This window comes from Punica granatum, chromosome 5 (assembly GCF_007655135.1).
Source record: "Punica granatum isolate Tunisia-2019 chromosome 5, ASM765513v2, whole genome shotgun sequence".
Taxonomy (NCBI): domain Eukaryota; kingdom Viridiplantae; phylum Streptophyta; class Magnoliopsida; order Myrtales; family Lythraceae; genus Punica; species Punica granatum.
Window position 1 is genome coordinate 25551336 of NC_045131.1, and position 25004 is coordinate 25576339.

Sequence of the window (25004 nt, forward strand, 5' to 3'; positions counted from 1 at the left end):
AGTCATCCATTATTGAAAGCAAACAAGCAGCAAACAAAAAAAAAGTTATGGACAACTGACTCCAAGCCTCTCTGACTCAACTTGACATACATCATAATTAACGAATCACGAATGAACAAGACCACAAATGAATAAGACCAGATAGCTGACAAAAGAAACTTCATATACAATCGGACCTATTTTATCTGCAATGTAAGTGTCCGAATGCCCTTGAAGCAACTAACTACAAGCAACTCCTAGTTAGGATTATGAATTGTTCTTACTAAGAATATTAATTGTCGAATATGTTTTTCATAGCGCTGATGAAGGAGAATTAAAATGTACCAAGCGCCGGTCTTCAATTAGATCTACCCATGACTTAGAAGATTCATCAGTGGTGCTCTCTAAGTTAGTAAGGACATATAATATAACTTCTTCCACTCAAAATTCCAATATACCATCCTAGTCTTTTTTGATCGTCAGTTGTCACTCGTTAACTGTAGAATGTTCATGAAAATAAGAAAACTGAAAAAAAAAATAAGGCACGTGGATTTCAACTTTCCCAGCCGCCCTAAATTTGGATTTTCCTCGAATTTATGAAATATAATTCATGAGAATTTGTATTTTTGAGAATATCACTTTTTAGACTCATAATAATTTGTCTTGCATGCAACTAGATAAATTTAGAATATCCTCGTTTTAAAATTATGGAAATAACATAGCACCCTAAAACCCCCTAAACTAAAGAAATTATTATATTTTATGCCTTGGTACCCAAAAAACATTATTGTATGAGAGGTGAACTCGTCTAAAAAACAAGTTTTACGAGCATTGAAGTTCGAGAAGTTTGGCTTAATAATAAAGAGAAGCGAAAATATCCATCCAATCTTAAATTTGAAACCCCTTAAGGCCAACATGACCCTCCGAGTTTACTATTTCCTTTGTGCTTAGCCAACATATGGGACCGTGGGATAAGTTGGGCGAAACTCAAACAACCCATGATATAAAAAAAAAAATCAAAGTTTAGAGTATTCGAGGATCTTAGGTTAGGGTGTTACGATTGTTGGATTTTTTTATTTTTCAGTATACACCTTGATAGTATTCGAAAACCCAAAGAGCCCGTTGAATCAGTCGAACTAACTCATGTTCTTGGTTCTTAAGCGAAAGTATACGTCACTACACTACATTCTCTTTGATTTTAACAATAATTATACATCTAGTTAAATTACATATGTGAATTGTTGGCACATATGAATTGATGCCATATATTGTCCAATCAAATATAGTCTAATCACGTCACTTGAGGTATCCTCGTTTATATAATTTTTTCCCAAATCACAAAAGCCGGTAGAGACGGGTAATTTATCCCCACGACTTCCCTTTGAGCACCCTAAACTTCCATCAAGGACATGTCTTATCATAGGGAATTTTTTTCAAGAAATTACGCCTCATAAACGTATGCGCAGATTTCTTATACATCTTCCTTGTAGAACTGCTTTCATATCTAATCAACTCATGCTATACTTCGACTGCAAGATGACTAAATCCATTGGTTGCTTTGCCAAAGTCTTTCAACGTTCATCTACATTAATTTAACCTTGCCTGCATGGTCCTAATGAGGCTGAACTTGGCCTCCCATACTTTAGAATTTGGTTGTCTTTGCGTATTTCATACGTTGTCCGTTGACTTTGAAGTAAAACTAAAAGTTCGGAGTATATATCTTCTTTTTTTTTTGGGTCAATAGAAAATTTTATTGAAATCAAACGTAATATACATTAACAATGCCTGAAGAGGCTGCCATTGCCGATAGATGGGTGTCTGAAAAGGCAATCATTATAAATAGATAGGTACCGGAAGAGGCAACCATTACAGATAGATGGATGTCAAAAGAGGCAACCATTATAGTAGGATCGGTAACTATAGAGTCATCCATTATTGAATGCAAACACGCAGCAAACATAAAAAAGTTATGGACAACTGACTCCAAGCCTTTCTGACTCAACTTGACATACATCATAATTAACGAATCACGAATGAACAAGACCACAAATGAATAAGACCAGATAGCTGACAAAAGAAACTTCATATACAATCGGACCTATTTTATCTGCAATGTAAGTGTCCGAATGCCCTTGAAGCAACTAACTACAAGCAACTCGTAGTTAGGATTATGAATTATTCTTACTAAGAATATTAATTGTCGAATATGTTTTTCATAGCGCTGATGAAATGGAAAGTTAAAATGTACCAAGCGCCGGTCTTCAATTAGATCTACCCATGACTTAGAAGATTCACCAGTGGCGGTCTCTAAGTTAGTAAGGAAATATAATATAACTTCTTCCACTCAAAATTCCAAAATACCCAGACTAGTCTCTTTTGATCGTCAGTTGTCACTCGTGAACCGTAGATTGTTCATGAAGATGAGAAAACCGAAAAAATATAAGTCACGTGGATTTCTTCTTTCCCAGCCGCCCTAAATTTGGATTTTCCTCGAATTTACGAAATATATTTCATGAGAATTTGTATTTTTGATAATATCACTTTTTAGACTCATAATAATTTGTCTTGCATGCAACTAGATAAATTTAGTATATCCTCGTTTTAAAATTATGGAAATAACATAGCACCCTAAAACCCCCTAAACTAAAGAAATTATTGTATGAGAGGTGACTTCGTCTAAAAAAGAAGTTTTAGAGTATTCAAGCTCGATGAGTTCGCCTGATAATAAAGAAAAGTGAAAATATTCATCCAATCTTAAATTTGAAACCCCTTAAGGCCAACAGGACCCTCCGAGTTTTTTTATTTCCTTTGCGCTTAGTTGGCATATGGGACCATGGGGTAAGTCGGGCGAAACTCAAACATCCCATGATATCAAAAAAAAAATTCAAAGTTTTAGAGTATTCGAGGATCTTAGATTAGGGTGTTACAATTGTTGGATTTTTAGATTTTTCACTGTGCACGCTGATAGTATTTGGAAGCCCAAAGAGCCTGCTAAATTACTAGAACTAACTCATGTTTTTGGTTTTATGCGCCACTGCACTATATTTTCTTTGATTTTAGCAATAATTATCCATCTAGTTAAATTGCATATGTGAATTGTTGGCACACATGAATTGATGCCATATATTGTCCAGTCAAATAAAGTCTAATCCATACTAATATATATATATATATATATATATATATATATATAGTCTAATCACGTCACTTGAGGTATCCTCGTTTATATAATTTTTTCCCAAATCATAAAAGCCGGTAGAGACTGGTAATTTATCCCCTCGACTTCCCTTTGAGCACCCTAAACTTCCATTAAGGACATGTCTTATCATATGGATCTTTCTTCAAGAAATTACGCCTCATAAACGTATGCGCAGATTTCTAATCAACTCATACAATACTCCGTGACTAAATCCATGGGTTGCTTTGCCAAAGTCTTTCAACGTTCATCTACATTAATTTAACCTTGCCTGCATGGTCCTAATGAGACTGAACTTGGCCTCCCAGACTTTAGAATTTGGCTGTCTTTGTCATATTTCATACGTTGTCCGTTGACTGTGCAGTAAAAATAAAAGTTCGGAGTATATATCTCTTTTTTTTTTTTTTGGGGTCAATAGAAAATTTTATTGAAATCAAACGTAATATACATGAACAATGCCTGAAGAGGCAGCCATTGCCAATATATGGGTGTCTAAAGAGGCAATCATTATAAATAGATAGGTGTCGGAAGAGACAACCATTATAGATAGATGGATGTCTGAAGAGGCAACCATTACAGCAGGATCGGTAACTGTAGAGTCATTCATTATTGAAAGCAAACGCGCAGCAAACATAAAAAAGTTATGGACAACTGACTCCAATCCTTTCTGACTCAACTTGATATAGACCATAACTAACGAATCACGAATGAACAAGACCACAAATGAATAAGACCAGAGGAACCATATTATGGATACCATTGGGAACCATAATACAGACACAAAAATGGCGTTGGGCAACGTTGGTAAGCCGGCGACAATATAGGCCCGAACAATCAATGATTTTAATCCTGGGAAATGGAGAAGGTGACCATGATAGCGTCCACCACGAGTAGGGATCCATACATATTGAATAGCCACCTGCTTGATCCATGTCGATGGCGATCAGTGGGGAAGAAAATGCAGTATTCCGGGCGAATTTGCCTCGATCAGAGCAGATCTGGATAGAATTGCAAAATTCGATCTGATCTAGTTAAATGGGGCTCAAATCTGATCCGATCTGAGGTAGGCCTGAGCAGATTTGTTCGGCACCAGCTCTATTTGACTAGAGCCCCATGAGAGGAAGGACGCTCCAGCTGGCGAGAGAAGCTCAACTCAGTCTGTCGAGTCACGGTGGAGTCGCCACGGAAGACGCGGTGGAGCAGCACGGGGGGACGCTGGGAGGGAGAAGTCGTAAGGAAGATGGAGCGACGGGGGAAGCAATGGTAGAAAGAGAGGTGCTATCGAGCGGTGGTCGAAAGCAACTGTGTGGTGGCGACGGAGCTGTAGGAGGAGAGCGGCAGGGGAAGATGTAATCTGCAGAGGTTGAGGGTGCGCCATGGATCAGGAGCGAGCAGTGGCGGAGTGGCGGTAGGGGTATGGCAGAGGAGGAGGCAAAGGGGAAGACGCGGAAGGAGAGCTAGGAAAAGGTAGATTGAGCGATAGCCGCTGTGGGTTTGGGTTTAGGATTTTCTGTGGAATCTGGGAGAGAGAAACACTATGAATTTTTTAAGTTGTCTAAAGGAGAGAGAAACCAAATAAGCCCAGTTCTTTTGGAGTATATATAAATATCACTATTTCTTGTAATTCCAGCCAATACATAATTCCAAAATCTTAACGGCCCCTTTGATTTAGCAATCAAATTTTTAAAATTTTAAATCTAACTTTTAACTCTATTTATTACCCAATAAAAATGAACAATACAATTATTCATTTTCCTTTTTTATTCAATTTTTAATATTAAATTTTTTGAGCGATCCATTACTTTTTTCACAATTCAACAATACAATCATTACTTTCTATAAATTATTCATTACTTTTTCATAGTTTTTTTCATAATTAAATAACACAATCATTACAACCCAATTAAAATCAAAATGCAACTATACTTAACTCTAAAACCAAACAGACTAAATTCTAGTGAATTTGCATTGATTTGGGCCATCTCTTGTTTAAAGACTTGAGCTGTTAGATATTGTAACCCTAGTCCCATATAACTCTTCGTGGCCGATATAGGATGGCTTCAATTCGTATTTCTCTCAACACAAAAAAAAAATGCAGAGTATTTTTTCTCCCTTTTGCATTCTTTATCAATTATATGACCAGTTACGTACTAAGATAAGATTTATATGGTTTGAGTTGAGTGCCATATCTATTAAATATGTTGAGCGTGTCTCGTATTCAGTGGAGAACCTGAAGAACAGAACGGTAACACGATCGAACGAAAAAGGAAATGGCGAGATCTCAAATTATCCAGAGATTATATTTCCTATTTTGTAGGAATTTCGTTGTATTTCTTAGATCTTTAAATAGGAAAATTATCTTTAGGGGATGTTAGAGATAATTCTAGAATATCTTTACGATATTTCAAAGAGGAAAATATCATAGGATTATATTAGGATATCTTTGAGATATTAGGTAGGTATTGTATCTATTTAAAGAGATATGGTCTTGTATTTAGACTACACGTTGTGTGAGAATCACGGATAATTTTTTTGGAAATTCTCGAGTGTAGTCTCTTGGAGTCTATAGGGTTCATAGAGTGAGAAAATGGTAAGAATTGATAAAATTGTGAGGCTATTCTTGGGTTGGATCTTGTAACGGGGGCTGGAAAACACGAGTGTGATCTCGAGTGAGTAATCTCTGGTTTATTGATCTAGTGGAATCTCCCTTTGTCTGTGGATGTTTCCCTCGCCGTGAGGGTTTTACCACGTATATCTCGGTGTTATTTCATCTCTCTTGTCGGTCTAAATTCCTCAAATTCAACATCTTTCACAACAAACACTATAAGAAATTTCATTTATTATGACAAAATCTCTTGCCACAAATAAATGTTTGTTAAAAGAAACAGTTATATAGGGATAAAAGATAATTTTGTCACAACAATTGTCCAATCGCTACAAAAAATAATTTTTCATTTCATTTTGTCATAAATAATATACTTATGGTGACAAAATGTGATTTTATCACAATAGTCTATCACGATTGCTTTGGCTGACAATTCGTTACGATTCATAGCTGCAATATTGTGACAAAATTATTTCATTGCGAAAACTTTATCACAAAAAATCATATCAAAATATACAGTGACAAAGATATGTGTCACTAATGACATGCTATATCGTAACAACTATATTCTGTCTCAATAATCTCATCTTTCAACTAATAGCTACAAATTATTTTTCACAGTATATAGTATAATTTCTCATGATGAATCATTTTATCAAAAGAATTATTATTTACTTACGAAACATCCTTGTTTTTTTTAATATTTATAATATTTATGAATTCATAATTTTTATTATAAATAAGTACTTTCTAGTAAAATGTGATCATCTATAGGATAATTTCATAATTTTTTAATTTTCCATATTTGTTATGTGCAAAATATAAAGTTAAGTTTTTTAATTTTTTTTTGAAATAATACAATCTAAACGCATTAATTTTTCAAATTTTCAGACATATTTTCCGGTCAATTGTGGTATCTAAATAATATAATCTCTATTCTTTTATTTTTTTATGATATCATTCAAAAATGTCAAATTTTTTATTTTTAAAATCCTTTTAGTAATATTATTAAGTAATCACAAATTTATAAATTTTAAATTTAAATGAATTTTTTAGTATGTGATTACTTAGTGAAAATTTTAGAGCATTTTAAATTTTTCATGATATATTAATCTTGAATGTTTAAGTTTTCAAATATTAAGTTCTCATTTAATAAATAATGAATTTTTATGTTTTTAATTAGTTTTTATTTGATATATCTGTAAATGTGGTTGTATATATAACTTTAAAAAAAATTGGATTTTCCATAGTTATCTTCATATTTATATGAGATCTTGTACACTGCTTTAACAATAAAATAATCTTGAAAAAAAGAAAATAATCCTTTATGTTGGTAGTAAAAAAAAAGGATAAACCTTAGAAGGCCAAATAACGAGTTGGGAAAAGTCAAAACAGAAAAAGCACAATTACTATTCGCTAGAAACCCAAAATGAGAGAAAATTGGACCCTCTCTCTCTTTCTCTTCGTCTTCTCCTCCCCAATTGCAGATGAGCCCTCTCTTCATCCCATCCATGGCTTCAACAGAGAAAATCGGAAAAGCTCTGCTGCCTCATCTCATCCTCTTCAGCTCTCTCCCTTCAGCCACACCTTGCTGCCTACCATGTTGTCTCTCATAGCGATGGCTTTTAGCTTCTCGCTCTCGTAAATTCTCATCGGGTCCCCTTCCTTGACGTCATTGAGAGGGATCGGCCAAGAAGCTTTCTGGATACACTTCAAAATTAGGGCTTTCCGATTCTATGTCCATGTTTTCTTGCTGAGAAATTAAGCTTAAGTTGTCCTTGAAATTTGACTTACTTGAGAATGACTTATATTCAAGTTTGCTCTGAGTTTTCTATATGTGCTACTTGTCTCTGTTGTTCACTTAAAAACTTCGATGGATTATTTTTTTGCCTGATGAATTTTGGTTTGGTTGTTTCCTGATATTGCATGTTTATTTGATTTTTGATATTCTCTGCAAAAGCAATTGGAGTGATGATAATCAATCACGTGAAATTTTGCATACTACTTAGGCAATTGTTATATGTTCCATGAGTTAATATTTTTCTTCTTTAAGGCACCATGTGCTCAGTTCCTCTCTTTGGTTTAGTTGATTGTACTGATCTTAACCAGGTTGTTTTTGCCAATTTTGCATAAAATAGATGTAGAGAAGTTGGATGAAACTCAAAGATCATTTTTGCCTGGAGTATGCGGAAGGTGTTCGAGAGTTTATGCAAGTCGCAACTCAGCATGCCGAATTTGGTAGTAGAGTTCGATGCCCTACAAAAATTGCTATTCTAGACAATTGTCAAAGGTTAAGAGGCACCTCCTTTTATATGGAATCTTGGAAGACTACACTCATTGGATTCATCATGGTGAAACAATCCAAGTTGTTGATCATAATCTCGCTAGTGAGGAAACTCATAATCAACATATTTCTGATGATCAATGTGACAATATATATAATGATATTCCAGAGCTGTTAGAGGATCTACAAAGAGGTACATTTGCAAAATCTTTTGGAGAGACTTCCACTGACCAAAATTCATTCGGTAATGAAGGTGAAGTGGAGAAATTTGCTAGACTTATAAATGATTCTAACCAAGAGTTATATCCCGGTTGCTTGAAATATTCTAAGTTATCATTCCTTCTGAAAATGGTTCATGCCAAATCAATGGGGAATTGTAGCAATAAAGCATTTGATATGATGCTGACATTGTTCAAAAGTGCCCTTCCAACAGGTGAGACACTTCCAAAATCGTACTATGATGTAAAAAAATTATTGCGTGATTTGGATCTTGGTTATATAAAGATCGATGCATGCCAAAATGATTGCGCATTGTTTTGGAAGGAACATCAAAATCTTGATAGGTGTCCAAATCCAATTTGTCAAGCTCCTCGGTGGAATATAGTGCTCTTAAATGTAAGAAGATTCCCCATAAGGTGCTGCAATACTTTCCTGTCAAGGCTAGACTTCAACGTTTATTCATGTTTAAGGAAACATCAGAGGATATAAGATGGCATAAAGAGAAGCGTGTTCAAAATGGTGTAATAAGACATCCAGTTGATGCTATAACATGGAAAAAGTTTGATAAGGAACATGATTGGTTTGCTCAAGATCCTCGAAATGTTCGAGTAGACCTTGCAAGCGATTCAATCCTTTTGGTAACATGAGTACGACCTAGAGTATGTGGCCGGTGTTTTTAATTCCATATAACTTGCCTCCTTGGAAATGCATGAAGGAGCCATTTATCATGTTAAGCTTACTCATACCCGGTAAGGATTCTCCTGGCAATGAAATTAATATATATTTACGCTCATTGGTTGATGAGTTGAAAGAGTTATGGTTAGAAGGTGTAGAGACATATGATTCATAGAAGGATGACAGATTTTGATTGCATGCTATATTATTATGGACCATAATTGATTTTTCGGCTATGGAATGTTATCTGGGTGGAGTACAAAAGGGAAGTTAGCTTGTCCAATATGCAATAAGGACACTTGTTCATTTACACTAAAAAATGGACAAAAACAATATTATATGGGTCATTGTAGGTTCCTGGATTCGCAACATTCATGGAGAAGAAGTAAAAAAATTTGATGGTAAGTCACAATACCACTCAAAACCTAAATAATTATCTGGAGATGATGTGTTAAGACAATTGAGGCAAGTTGAGAATGTAAGATTTGGCAAGCCGCCTAATTAGCGGAAGAGGAAACCTTCAGATGGTGAATTGAATTGGACAAAAAAAGCATAATTTTTGAATTCATTGGATGTCATGCATATAGAAAAAAATATATGCGAAAATATTTCGTCCACTTTGATGAATATTGAGAAGAAAACTAAGGACAACATCAAGACCCAATTGAATTTGGAGGAATTGGGTATACGGAAGGAGCTGCATTTACAACGAGATGGTAAGAGGTTATGGGTTCCACAGGCATGCTATACACTCACACTACAAGAGCGGTGAAAGCTCTGTGAATGGCTAGGACTAGTTAAATTACCTGATGGATATGGGTCTAAATTTTCCCGTGTTGTGGCCAATGATGCTGCTAAGGTTTCTGATATGAAAAGTCATGACTATCACATATTCTTACAACGATTGTTTCCTGTTGCATCGTATGGATTCTTGTGAAAGGATGTATATGTCGCACTATCGGAGTTGAGCAATTTTTTCAAGGAACTATGCTCTAAAGTCATGAATAGAGAAAAATTGGAACTATAGAAGCATGATATCGTTTTAATATTGTGCAAACTTGAGATGATTTATCCACCGTCCTCTTTCGTCATCATGGTTCACCTAGCTATCCACTTCCCGCGTGAAGTTTAATTAGGTGTGCCAGTTCAATATCGTTGGACGTATTGTTGGATGTATCCTTTCAATATCGATTCAATTCGGTTCAATGTCGAGAGGTAGTTTCTATCTTTTTATTATGTCCATTTCTTTTCTTTTAATTATAATATGTGCCTTTCTTAAGATATTTTAATTGTTTAATGTATATAAGTTATTGCGGACGTTAAAGGATTTTGTGCGCAACAAATCTCGCCCAAAAAGCTTGATTGCTGAAGCGTATATTGCCAAGGAATGCCTTAATTTTTGTTCCATGTACTTTCGTGGTATTGAAACATGATTTAATCGAGAGGGCAAAAATTATGATGGGAGCAAAACAGATGAATCAAGTGGATTTCTAATTTTTAAACAAAAGACGAGGCCATTAAGAGTAGCTAAATATAAAGTTTTGTCCAAATCTGAGAGAGATAAAATGCAATGGTACATTCTCCATAATTGCAGTGAAATTGATGCCTTCCGAAAGTAAGTATATTAATATATAATGCACATATCTTTTTATAGTAGTATTGTGCAAATCTCTTTTGTGCATAATTAATCTTTGGAACTTTGCACTTTACACAAAGAGGAGCTTGAGAGAGAATCTCCTGCAAATGTGGAGCAAAGACATCAAGAGAAATTTCTAAGTTGGTTTAAAACTCAACTGTTAATTTATTTATTTTCAGTTAATGTTGTCTATTATCTAACTAAATTCTTGAAAAATTATATGCGCATGCTCCATTACAAATTCGTGGCTGAACAATTCAATTGGATTCTCTAATCAACTGTATGTACTTGGAATGGGCCCCAATGAATGAGTCGCAGAGTATAGTGGTTTGATTGTGAATGGAGTCAGATTTCGGACTGTAGATCGTGATAAGGCCTTTCAAACACAAAATAGCGGTATCGTGGTTAAGGGAGAGCATAATTCAGAAGAAATTGATTTTTATGGTGTGATAGATTAGGGGTGGCAATTCGTGTCGTGTCGTGTTTATACGTGTCGTGTCTAAACGGGTTCGTGTCATCAAAGTCATAACCCGTACACAACACGATTATTAAACGGGTTAGGTTTTGGAAACCCATACACGACACGTTTATATCCTTGTCAACCCGTTTAGACACGTTTAAACCCGTTTATTGAAACGTGTCATAATAGGTACACGTATATACGACACGATTATAAACGTTATCGGGACACATTAACACAACTTGTTTATCCGATCAACTCAGTTACCCGGATACATTAACACGACATGTTTATCCGATTAACTTGTTTATCCGAACACGTTAACACGGCATGTTTACACGTTAACACGACATGTGTTGGATTGGATGAAAGAAAGGAAAAGAAATTAGGTTAGGGACTTAGGAAGTTAGGATTACATGAGGATATTTTGGTAAATCCAAATACATAAACGAGTTAACGGGTTACATGATTATAGTAACACGATTAAACATGTTTAAATAAATAGGTTTAATCGTGTATAATCGGGTTACACAGGTTCAACCCGATAAGACACGCTTATTAATCGTGTTTAAACGGGTTGGACCCGTTTAGACCGATTATCAAAAATGTCCAATCCAAACCCGTTTAACTTCGTGTCGTATCCGTATCGTGTTATCGTGTCGTTTGAAATATTGCCAGCCCTATGATAGATGATATAATCGAGATGTAGTATGGTAATATGATTCGTGTTTTTATATTGGGATGCAAGTGGTGGAATGTGGGGGACAAGCGAAGTGGATTTTGGTCGGATGGACATTTAATTAGCGAATTTTGGAAGGATGGACGTTTAATTAGCGTTAACACCAATAAAATGTGGTGCATGAGTGATCCATTTGTCCTTGAAACTCAGGTTGAGCAAGTTTTTTATGTTAATGATATTAAACGTGGAGGTAGTTGGAGAATTGTATAGAAGGCACATTCTCGGAATCTTTATGATGTTCCTAAGAGAGATATGAGATATAATAGTGATGAATTGGATACCAATCAAGAGCCATATCAGCAAGATTAGTCATATGACATCAGTGAAATTGACATTGGTGATAAAATTGACGGACAACTACATCGGGATGATGTAATGCCTATAGATGTTGATTCCAGTACATTACTTTCACAAGTTAGGGACGACAACGTTGAGAATGATTTTGTTGATGAAGAATATGATACATTCAATGAATATCTCGATAATTCTAATGAAGAGGACTATGCTGATGATGACGATGATGATTTGGATGAGGAGTCATAGATTTTCGGAGGTTAGTAATGCTTTTAGTTTATGACAAGTCTGTACTGCCATTTGCTGAAATGTTTATAGTTATGCTTGCTTGTAGTCTATTCGGTTCGATATTGATATTTCGTTTTCCCAGTTTGAGTAGTGATAGGTGTCTTTGAAAAATTAGCGATTGAACAACCGTGTGCTGGGGAAACTAACCGATGTCCTTAAGATTGTAAGGAAATCGGTGCTCCTTGTTAAGGTGTCTATATATTGATTTTATCTTTTTCCTCTTTCTTTTGGTAGTCTGTGGTATGTTTTGAATAGTCCTTTCTTGTAATGTTCTTTTAATGCATATTTACCTTTTAAGCTTACTGTCTGAATATTTAAATGTCCAATCAATATTTTGGGTGTTTTACTTTTGGGATGTATTTTGTAAATTTTTCTCTGTAAATTACTCACTAAGCCTGTCTTGTTTGATGCGGAATCTAGAGGATTACGTGCTTTTGATGATGGGCAAGCACGACACTATGAAGATGAACTGCATTTTCCATCTATTAGACCAAATGACAATTTAAGGTGGGAAAGACTGTTTTGCTGCTGAGTTTTTCCCAAGACCCCTTTGTTGAGTTTTGTTGCAGGGCAAAAAGAGCTGATGGGCAAGAATTATCTATAGCATAGTGGAGAGTTGATCCTGTTCTATGTAATGTTAGATCTGAATTTGCAGGTCCAAAACGAAAGCGTATTGTTATGTATATGTTATGCAAAGTTCTTTAGTATTTTTCTCATTTTTGGTGTTTCCTTATTTTGAGAGTTTTCTTGCTTATTGTCCGGGAATATAATTTGTGTATATACTAGATGTATCACAATTAATGAGAATGAGCTATTCCGACTAATTTTGAATTTGATAGAAACTTGATTAAGCTCGTGACCTGAAGCAGTCAACTACTCTTGGCCTGAGGCTATCTCGTTTAGGCTCGATTAAGCTCGTGAGAAAAGCCAGATTCAATCTTGAATAAAAGATGAGAAATGTGAACTTGGTCCACTAATAAAATGATATAAATATAATTTTATATCGAAATTTGATAAAGCTGAAAGAGTCGACTAATGCTGAGCTCAAGCTCGACTCGCTCAAAGAAAGAGCTTGACTCGAGCTCGACAAGGTTGAGTCGACGAGATGAAGTTATCATCAAGATGATCGCAAGTAGCTCATGAGTATCTCATTTCAGCTACATTCCTTATCTAAGTGACTACTTTGTCATATCTAGCGAACATAAAGTAAATGGACTCATTTTATAAATGTAGCTCGTCTATTCTATAGATTTTTTCGTGTCGGCATAATGTGACATCAGTTCATCATGAAGTTACAATTAGCTAGTTCCCACAAATAATACATGAAGTATCATGATTTTCGATGTGTACCAGCTCAAACTATACTATTAGGATGATTGATATCAGAGTTGTGCACGACAGGGCAAGCTACGCAATGGCCAATGGATCAAATCATTCTAACATAACTACATATTAGCATTAAAATTTTACTCTAATATATAGATATCTATACTTTTATATCAGACATAATTATTAACGACAATATGACCATTTTAATTAGAACAATTGAACCCCTATTAGAGTTACATTAACTAAAATCATTTAAAAATACTTGTAAACATTAACTTCCATATCTATCTATAAATATATATGCTCAAGTTAAATTTTGATTAGTTAGTATTTATTAAATGACCTTTTTAAAGTAGGATTACATAGTTTCATATAAAAAATAATTAATAGGCCCAAAGAAAAAGGATCAAATCTCTTTTCACCAAACTAAAAAAGCCATCAGTTCTCTTATTTTCCCTAATTTTGCACGTCTCTCTCTCTCATCTCTCTCTGTTATTCCAAATCTCTCGCCATTTCTCTCTTTCTCTTCCAAATCTCTAGGTTATCTCTTCCAAATCATTCTCTCCCATGTTCCTTATCAGATTCTGAGAGCAATCAAGCGAAAAATTCGCAAGATCTGCTACGCACTAGTATCAATGAGCGAGAAGAACGGCGCGCTAAAATGGGTATGCAAATTTGGCGAAAAAGTCAGGTTAAATCATTCCCTGCTGTCAGCATCCCGTTTTGATTCACCGGCTCCAAATATAAGCAAAATCGTCATTTCTATTATCTATCAGAGGGAAGTATTTTCTACTGATTGCTTGAGCATTCACAATTTTTGAAAATGAGGCATTTTTCTAATTTAACGCTAATTTTACAATTTTTCAATATATATATATATATATATATATTCTACGGAACATTTTCGGATTTCACGTGCACCAACTTCAATTTTCAAAATTTGAAATGAAAATTGAGGCCGAAAAATAATTCTCAGCATAATACTAATTCCTGAATTATTCTGAACACAATGGTGGTCCCGGATCAATTTTCAGGTATTTGGTTGAAAAGATAAAAATTTCAGGCCTTACGTGCAGCAATCTTAGAGTGCGTTTGGATTTAGAGTTGAGTTGAGTTGAGTTTTGGTTTTAATTGGTTTGTAATGATTATATTATTGAATTATGAGAAAAAGTGTGAAAAAGTAATAAATAATTGAGAGAAAGTAATGATTAAGTAATGATTGTGTTGTTGAATTATGAAAAAGTAATGAATAGTTGAGAGAATTTAATATTAAAAATTAAATTGAATGGTTAAAAAAATTTAAAAAATGAAAAAAAGTAATGATTGTGATGTTGAATTGAAGATAAGTGGAGTTGAGTTGAAAAATTTTCAAAAAACAAACGCACCCTTAATTTCTTTCGAAGTTCGAGGCGATGCTCGGAATTGAAAGTATTTTTCCACATGATATCGATCCTTGAATTTTTCTAAACACAACAGTATTTTTGGATCATTTTTCGGATGTCCATTTGAAGGGACGAGAAATTTAAAATAATCGAGCAATTACGACTAACATGCGTCGGAGGTCTAATATCGATTTTATCGGAATTCGGTCCCCATTGGTACAAATTGAAATTCTTATAGAGTTAATTATTTCTCGAATTTCACGATTTCAAAATTTTCATTTTGAAAATATCGATGGATCCCGAGAAATTGATTTATCGATCTATGAATGGTCGTACGAATAAATAAATAAACAATAATAATTAATTAAAAAAATGAAAAAATGATGACAGAGGGGTTGTCCCCTTTGACCAGGTCTTCTCTTTTCTTCCTTTTCCATTCTTCTTCATCCCGGCACGGGATCCTTTTCTTTTTTTTTCCTTTCCTTTCTTCTGCTTCTTCCTTCTCTTTTCTCTGCAGCTCTGATCTCCTTGGCGTTTCTCTCGGCACGCTCGTTCCTGAAGAGGAAAAGGGGCAGATCGTCCAGCCCCCTGGGCTCTTCCTCTCCTCTTCCCGTTTAGATGAAACCTGCACTCCATAAGGACAAACCGAGAGTGAAAAAAAAAAAAATAGAGCAGAACAGAGAAAAATGAAGAAAAAGACAGCACAGAGACAGAAAAGACCAGCTGAGGACCTCACTCTCGGGACCAGCTCACGGTCCCTCAGCTCGAGAACCCCACAGCTCAGCAAGATCCTCTCTCACACGTTTCCCCTCAGCTCATTCTTCTTTCCCCCACGACTCCCTCAGCTCGTCCTCCCCCAACTCCCAGACGCCTTCAGCTCCCTCTTACTCTCTTTCTCTCAGCTCTCACTCCATCAGCTCACTTTCTGGCCCCCATCCGAACCCGCAGCTCAACTCTTTTTTTTTTTTTTTCACGTAAAGACTCCCCTAACAGCACACGGTGGACCCGACACCCTCTTCCCCCTCAACTCACCGCATGTGCCTCTCGGCCCTCCTGACCAACCCACTCCGAGCATTCTCTTTCCCTCAGACTCTCCCTCTCTCTCCATCAGCAACCGTTGTGGTTGCGGCTCCCTGAGTTGCCATTCTCCCAGTCCCGGAGTTGAGTTGCCAGGCCGCCCGAGTTGCAGCCCGTTGCTGCCTCTTCCTCTTCCTTTTGCAGGTCTTTGTGGCTCTTGGACGTTGTCGGAGTTCATTATCGACGTTCATCGCGCCTTGGAGTCATCCATTGCCGTTTTCAGCTGGATAGTGATCAACTATCGTCACCAGGGGCGGAGCCAATGAAGAAGCAGGGGGGCAATTGCCCCCTGAACTTTGAAACTTTTAACTTTTGCCCCCAAAGTATGAGATTTTTTTATATAAAATTAGTACTTTGCTCCCCCTGAACTTTAAATTTTTTAAATTTTACTCCAAACGTATAAGTTTGCCCCCTGGATAAAAATCTTGGCTTCGCCCCTGATCGTCACTACCACGGTCTGGACGCCCTGTCCTCGAGCTGTAGCCGCCATCATGGGAGCTTCCAGTCGCGTCCAGCCGCTGTTTTCGCCTCCTCTGGTCTTTCCCAAGCTAAGTATACTGCCTGGTTTCTTTCTTTGCGTTTCCTGTTTGCTTGCTTGCATTACCTGTCGTGCCCTTCGTATTCTTTGTTTTTTTACTCTTCCTGGCAGTTGAGCTCCGCTGCCCCTTTCCTTGCCATTGGAATATCCATGAACAGCCCATAACCGGTTGGTTCGAGAGGTCTTCAAAGTTCCCCGAGTTCCTCCCAATTCTAGCTCGGGAGAGGTAAAATTCTCGACTTTAGCGGCATGCCTAGGACTCCCCTTGATGTGTTTGTATGATAACTCGAAGAACGAGCGGAAAAGTGGGTCTTGCAAACCATGGTGATGAGCAGGAATTTTTCAAACTCGATTTCACAAAGTTTTCAGGATGTTTCAGTTCAGTCCTTACAAGCTTTCGCTGTTTTCAGAATCAACACAAAACTGTCCGATCTGCTTCAACATAGTCCTGGACCATTTTCAGCATTTTCAATTCAGCCACTGAACTTCCAGACAATTTAGATCAGTCCAGAGAACTTCTAATCAATTTCCAGTTCAGTCCCTGACTTTCTTAACAAATCCAGAATGGTCCCTGACCGACGTTTTACATTTTCAAAGTTACCCATGACTTTTGAGCTGTTCCAAATCAGTCCCTACGACCTTAACCGAATTTTCAAATCAGCCCCAATTTTCTTGAAATTGTTCAATTTAGTCTTTGGATATTTTCCTTCAAAGTTTCCAAGTTTAAATGAGATCTCCAACCATTTCTGCTTGGGTCCCTGAACGGTTTCTCACTTCCAACCCTTCTCCTCTTCGATATTAATCATTTCCCGAGTTTTTACATTATCTCGTTTCATGAGTCAGTGTCGTTTATCGATTTCGTCAATATCTTGCTTGTGCATGCTTATATGTTCATATGAGTTTTTCGAGACCATGGCGGCACCGACTATGTAAAATATGCGTGTTGATCGTGTTTGATACTTGAGCATGCGAGAGTAGTCGGAATCGGGTTAGAGAGACCATCTAAGACCCGAAACGGGTCAAGGAGGCTCACGGCCATTCTCTTGAGGAAAGAGCCGAAAATCCCTTGGCCTTGTTTGGGTCAAGGACGGCCTCTTTACCTCAGTGAAATCCTCTTCTCGCATTGTGTGCAATCACATTTCTAACATTGTTGCAAATCGAGCTTTAAAATGCTTGTTAAAACATTATTTTCCAAATAAAGTGCATAGATTCGTGTATAGGTGACTTTTGCAGGCCCACGAGGGTCTTAGGGTATTTCGATCATTTTAATTGGGCTCCCTCAGCTTTCGAGGACCCGTCTAGGTCGCCGTACCACGAGTCGTTTTCATAAAATTAAGCTTTTTGGGTATCAAGACTCAATTCATGCGATTATCCATGATCTGCTTGATTGTCTAAAACTCGTAGATTAATGAATTCAGCAATTTTTAATTAACTTAAAATTTCACACACGGACAATCGAGACATTAACTTCACTAAAATAAATCACTCAGCCTTTTTAAAATAAATTGCACGAACCGGTCAATAATCTGTAAACGTGTCGACAATTCAAGAACTGTTGGCCATGCCCTTTTAAAACTCACAATTTCAAAAGTACCAAGATACGTGTCACGCGTAGCATGGATATCTAGGGAGTACTCGTATATCTTGACTCTAGGCCCGACTTGAGACGGCTCAAGTCGTGGTATACGAGTTCTCTTTAGACCACTTCCGGGCGGAACAATCGATTTCTCGGCTCTTTCGGGATCCTCACGACCCCGGTAGATTTCAGGGATCGGTCGACACCGGCTATTGACTTTCGATAATCCGAATAACGTAATCTTGATTTTTTATGCACACACATTTTCCGGTTCAAGGGCATGACCATCAGTTCTTGACTTGCCGACACCCTAGGCATTAGGATGGCCGAAACATATCGAATAGGAAACAGGTGGACACCTGTCAAGGTACGATTGTCACTCGTATGCCCCCTCTTTTCCATCGGTATGTTTTTGTCACCCTAGTGTAGATTCGGGCTCTTAGGGAATTGGATTAGAGGCACGAGCGAGAACTACACGTGAAGGGTTGTCCGATCCCACATGGGTCATGTGTAGAGATCTTGGCACCCACATGGTATTTCGTCCTCCCATTTCCCTACGTTTGTGCTTAGAACCGGTCAAAACACGAAAGACATGTTAATCTCGAACCCGACTTAATCAAACAAGGGCAAATAGTCAAGTAAAAGGTTAGGTTTCGGGTTTTAGGCGAAAACACACTCTTGTCATAATCTGTAAAAGCTACATTATCACGATACATAACAATCTCAAAACAATCCACGCATTCGAGACTTGACTACAGACATCATGTATGTCGGGTCCACTAAAACACCGCCGATGCTACATACCCTCCTGAGGCGGTCCACGACCGATTCACACCGAATACATCATCTTGTTTGCTTGTTTATGATAGGAATTTGCTTGCCAAGTAACCCCGGTTCATAACCTGATAAATCACATAAGCCCGGCAATAATACACAACTTGTTTGTTTTCTTCTGTATTGATATGCTTTTGTCTGTTTTTCTCCGTCTTCTTGTGGGTCGAGTCCGATCCTTTAGGATACGATTCACACAAGGTCCAAAGGCCATAACCGTCGATCACGGGGTCCAACGCCCCACGCACTTGAGCGCGCGCGACCCGATTGCAATATGGGGTTTTGCCTTGGGTCACTGTCTTGACTCGGTTAGTATCCACGTGGAGGATGACTCGGGTCAAGACACATGAAACGAGGTTAGACAATCACCCAAGAGCTCGACTGGTCCCACAGCTATCTCGATGACCATTCCGTCCTCTTGAAAATCCGTCGATTCGATCGGACACGATCTCCGGCTTTTATGAGCCCGCATTGCTTTAATTTTAGTTTTGGTGTTTTTCCTAAACATACGGTGAGTCTGAGTTGAATAATGATCGAACGCGAACCGACCGGGATTCAATTATTGTAATTTGTATTTTTATTTATTTAAGAGAACAATATAAATATTTATTTTGTATATTTATTCATGTAAGAATTCCGGTCGAAGAGTGAACGGTACGAGTACTAAATCGGTTCAGTTGATCTACTTACCTAGGGACGAGTAAACCAATGCTTCGCGGTTTCGGTTCGCGCGAGACGCTGACCATCGCAGTCCGATGAACCGTTACATGAGGATAGTAAGTCGATTTCTCGATGTACGGGCCTACTCCTTTCTCGGGTTCTTAGTCTGAATCGATCGTTTTCTCTGAGCGCAGCTTAATCATGCGATAAATAAATAAAAGTGGCAAGCTATAGGCAAACAGAGTACCGATAGGGAGTGCGGGATATAAGCCCGCACGTAACAAAACCCCCGAATCCAAAATTTCTGGTTTTGCAAGACCAATACCTTAGGAAACTAGGTGTATCCCATCCTCCTAGACCCGGACAACTCACCAACCCTTGGCTTTTGGGTTGTAAATAAGTAGTGACAACTCCTTCTCACGCGTGTTCGTCACGCATCTACACAGAAAGGTGGACACTCCCAAGCCATGCAATCGATCGCATGTATGCTGGCCTTGACAAGATAAAATTTGGGTCCGCACACCTACGAATTGTTATTGTGGGTTCGTAGCTCACTATCTAACCACAAGAGAATTTGGGGAGATTACACGAAGGTATCTCCTTTCTCTTTCTCTACACTAATCGATGCTCTCTTATTCTTGCATGAAATTTCTATAAGTTTTTGCCTTTGTGGTTTAGAGTCAATCTACTAAAACTGTCTCTATACTGAGTATTTTCGGTTACTTCACTTTGATTGTCTCTCTGTATAGGGATGGGCAATTATACTATCTGACTTGTTTGCTTGAATTTTGTTTCAGTTGTGTAGAGCTGCTATGCTTAGATGGCAAAATCAGAGATTTACTAAAGATTTATCTGTTGATTATATACTCATTTTGTTCCATGGGAGTTGTTGTTAGACATTGGAAATATTGGTTGAAAAGTGGTGTTTTCTAATAATTTCGGTTACTAAATAAAGACTAAAACTGTATTTATCTGTTACCAATGAAATATTATACTTATTGGTCGGGTTCCATTTATCATGTGAAACGATGGAAATGTGAAAAATTGCTGCTTTTCGATTAAAACCAAACCCCCGATTCTTAACTTGTGTAATTTAAGTTGTGATTCAGTGTTGAGCTGTTAAAATTTGATATTTGTTGAGTTTTTCCCTTTACTTCACTTTCAATTAACTCTCTATAAAGCAAGGGAAAATGGGGCTTTGATGATACTTTTCTGATTTTCTTTCAATGTGAGCCACGTAGCGTTAATGATCAGTTATCTTATGTTGATGTGTAGAGTCATCTCGTAAATACTTGTGCCTTTAATGAAACAAAAAAATTTATTTTTGATTTGTTCTCGTTAGAATTCTTATTTTAACATGAATATAACTCTTTGAGTTTTGATAGGTCCATTGACGATGGCACCACATCATCAAAGGAAAAATACTTCAGCTACTGGTCAAGTCAGTTATACTCAATCCCAATCCTATCTTGGTTTGCCAACAGCTCCTCAAAGCATGTCGCCTCAAGTGGGAACTGCTAATCAAACTGGTAGCCCGGTTGCCCCTACACTAGCTAATTTATTAACCTAAGGTTTATTCTTTTTCATATTTACCCTTGTTTCATATTCTAACTACTTGTTCATCTTGTATATGTTAACTTTCTTATATTATTCATAGGTACTACTTCTGCTACCAGAAAGAGAGGTTGTGGTTTAGCTAGAGGTTTTCAAGTCACGAAACGGCTTAAGGAGGGCAGAAAAATTGATGGAGTTATCATTTCTGAAGATAACTACAAACCTGTAGGCTCAACTAAGAAAATATTTAGATGAAGTTAGGCATAATCACCCGGTTACTAGCTCCCCCTTCAAGTATTTTATTGGAAGAGAAATAAAAATGAGATGAAAGAGCCACTATTTGCTCGTCTACAGGTAAGAGAAACTATGAATATTCTAATTTAATTTAAGATATATTATGTGTTGCATGTATCTAGGATGACTTTAGCTGCAAATTTGATGCTGAAATGTGATAAAACAAGCATATTTATTTTCTTACTCTTTACTTTGGCTCTGTAGAGTGAATTTCAAATTTCTCTGTTTGAGCCACATGCAAGAGAAGTGGTAGATGCAACAATGGTAGATCATTATAGGCAATTCTAGCGTAATTGCTGCAAATCCTATTGATGTGGAGGAGATAGATTGGATTCCATTATGTGAGCATTTCGAGAGTGATGAATTTAAGGTTTTTTTTTTATCTAGTTAGCATTTTTTTTCCTGCCCCTTTGTTTACCATATGCATGCCCTTTATGCAAGTAAATGTATTTTTTAATGTAGCGTGCTAGCAAGGTAAATACTGCCAATCGGTTGAAGCTTGAGGTGAATCATACATCAGGTTCAAAATCATATTATCATCGTATGTATGAAATGGTGAGATTGAGGATGACTTCAAAATGTTTTATACTAAATTTAATCAATGACTGATATGTCGCCTCATTTATAATTATGTGTTGGAAATCTCTGAGGAGCCTCAATTGGTGCCTAAAGAAGTCGGTGTGTATTATGATGCCCATCACAAGAGGGCTACCGGCACATGGATCCATCCAAAAGCTCAAGAGAACCATGTATTTCACTCTTACATGAAAATACGTTAAAAAGCTTTCTAGAGATATTTATTTGCTCATAGAAGTTGAACCTATTATTTTTATTGTTAGTATCAGTGATACTTTGAATGATAAAATATTTTTTCCTTCACAGGAATAAATGAAGGCTTCGCATGCACAACCAACAGAGAATGACATTCTATTAACAAGAAGCAAGATATTTCAGGAAGTTGTGAAGCCAAAATCTAGGTTTACTCATGGAGTTGGCTATGGTGCGAGGCATCATGCTAGGCCAAGATCAACTCCTCGTTTCCATGCAGAAGGTAATGATTCTGAGAGAGAATCTCGTCGAGTGTTGGAGCAGAATATTGGAAGTCAACAAGCTCATATAGAAAGTCAACAAGCTCAGATTGGAATATTGCAGTCATCACATGCCAATCTGGAAGCTCAAATTCGAGATTTGCTTGGTCGACTTGAAGCAAGAGATGCCTCTCACTCAAATCCTTGACTGTAAATAAAAAACTTCAACTTCTTGTTTTTCTTTTTTGGTCTATCTATTGGCTATATTGGTTAGATTTCAATTATTCAAGGGACATCAACTTCATAGAATATGGAAGGAAGTTTTTTTATTTGTCCAATAAATTGCATTGGGTTACTGAAAAAAATGATAAGCTTGGATTTTTCTGTAGGATGGAACTCATAATTTGTCTTGACATTCTTCCTAATATTCTCTAACCCTTTTATTATTGATCTCCATGCATTTACTTTTTTATTTTATAGTCGTTCCATCATAGCCTCTTGAACCCTCTAAAGCATAAAAGATGATTATTCATATTTTTTATTTTTCTATGGAGCCTTTAACTTTTATCTTGCATTTTGATGACGTAGTCTTGTAGTTTAGATACCTTATTTTTGGATAAGGGCTATTGTAAGATCTTAAGGTGATCCTGGAGCATTACAATCTAATTTTTATGAGTTGTGGCATGGTAGCCATCACATTTGTATTATTTTAAAATTACAACATGTTGATTGAATTTTTTGTTTTGTATTTTGTAGATGAAAGTGCATGTGGACAATGGGAGGCGCATGATTCATCAAGTAAATGGTTTCTAGAAAGATCATCGCTATATTCTAGGATGTTTTCTTTTAATTTCTAAGTTCAAGTAGAAGTAGTTCTCTTCTTAGACTTGCAATTTGGAATTTCTTTGACATTTTAATATTATAACTTTGGATTAATAGGTTAATATCTATTTGCTACTCTTTATTCTAGTTGAAAATGTTTGTATTGCTTTCGTTTTTCACTAATTTTGTACATCCAATTTGGCCTATGATTACAGTATTGGATAAAATGTAATATTCACCAAATTAACCGTATAAATTATAGATAAAATAATTATGATGAAAGAATTCGTCAATTATGACGAAAGAATTCGTGAAAAAAAGAATTTAATTTTATAAATTTTTAGAAAATTAATATTTTTAAAAAATTATTAATTATTCCTAATTACGAATTTTAAATTTAATTAATTTTATTATTTTGACGAATATTTAGTCATGTATTTTATCACGAGATATTTCATTCGAAAATTAAAGATCGATTTTTCATGACAAATGACATTTATTGCAACGAAATCATATTAATATTGTGACATTTCATTTTGTCATGATAAAATGATTTATAACTACAAAATTTAACTTTGTCACAATATGTGATATGATATTGTGATAAAGTAATGTTTTGTCACGACAAATTTGTTAAGACGAGCTTATTCTAGTGAAAGCTGCGACAAAAAAAAATTGTCACGAGAAACATTTGGTGACAAATGCCAACCATACTTTGACAAAATATTTTGTAGCAATAGTCTAATATTCTTGTAGTGAAATTGGTATCAGAGAATGGTCTCGGAAAGGACAAAGATGTCGGGAGCTAAGTTCGAGGTAGAGATGTTTGATGGATCGAATGACTTTAGGCTATGGAAGATCAAGATGAAGGCTTTACTTGTGTAGCATGGCCTTGAGGAAGCAATAGAAGGAGAGAGGAAGCTACCTGTGACCCTATCACCGGAGGAGAATAAGACGGTAATGTAAAAAGCTCCGAGCACCATGTAGTTAAGCCTGTCAGTTGAACCTGTCAAATAAAGTTCTATGGGAGGTATGTGATAAGAACTCGGCACCAAAAGTGTGGGCGAAGCCAAAATCGCTATATTAGCGGAAGTCCCTAACGAGCAGGTTGTCCTTGAAGTAGTGATTTTACCATTTGAATATGAGTTCAGGAACATCCGTCGGTGATCACATGGGCCTCTTTAATCAGATTGTAATGGATCTCACAAACGTGGATAGCAAGATTGAAGACAAAGATCAAGCTTCGTTGTTTCTGTGTTATCTCTCGGAAGCAGACGAGAGTTTCATGGACATCGTGTATATGGTAGGATAAGCATCGCCTTGGAAAATGTCAAGGCATCGCTAAACTCGAATGAGTTGCAGAAAAAAGTGATGGAGCACCATGGAGGCAACGCTGAAGGCCTAGTAGCAAGGAATAGATCAAGCGAGAAGGGATCTTGTGGCAGCCACAAGTGAAGGGGCAAAAAGCCGATTTGCTGGAACTGCAACGAGGAAGGCCATCTCAAGAGGGACTGTCCAAGGTGAAGAGGCAAGAAAGG

The 25004-nt window shown here is 36.7% G+C and overlaps 1 long non-coding RNA gene across 2 annotated transcripts; it reads left to right on the forward strand.

The window, feature by feature from the left end:
• Positions 1 to 15589: 15589 nt before the first annotated feature.
• On the forward strand, positions 15590 to 23071 carry LOC116207100. Of its 2 annotated transcripts, XR_004156863.1 has the most exons (4): positions 15590 to 20361; positions 21154 to 21297; positions 21426 to 22365; positions 22499 to 23071. It is a non-coding gene; the product is annotated as an uncharacterized LOC116207100 (long non-coding RNA). The 2 variants fall into 2 exon arrangements; XR_004156862.1 differs by having other exon boundaries at positions 21154 to 22365.
• The last annotated feature ends 1933 nt before the right edge of the window (positions 23072 to 25004 follow it).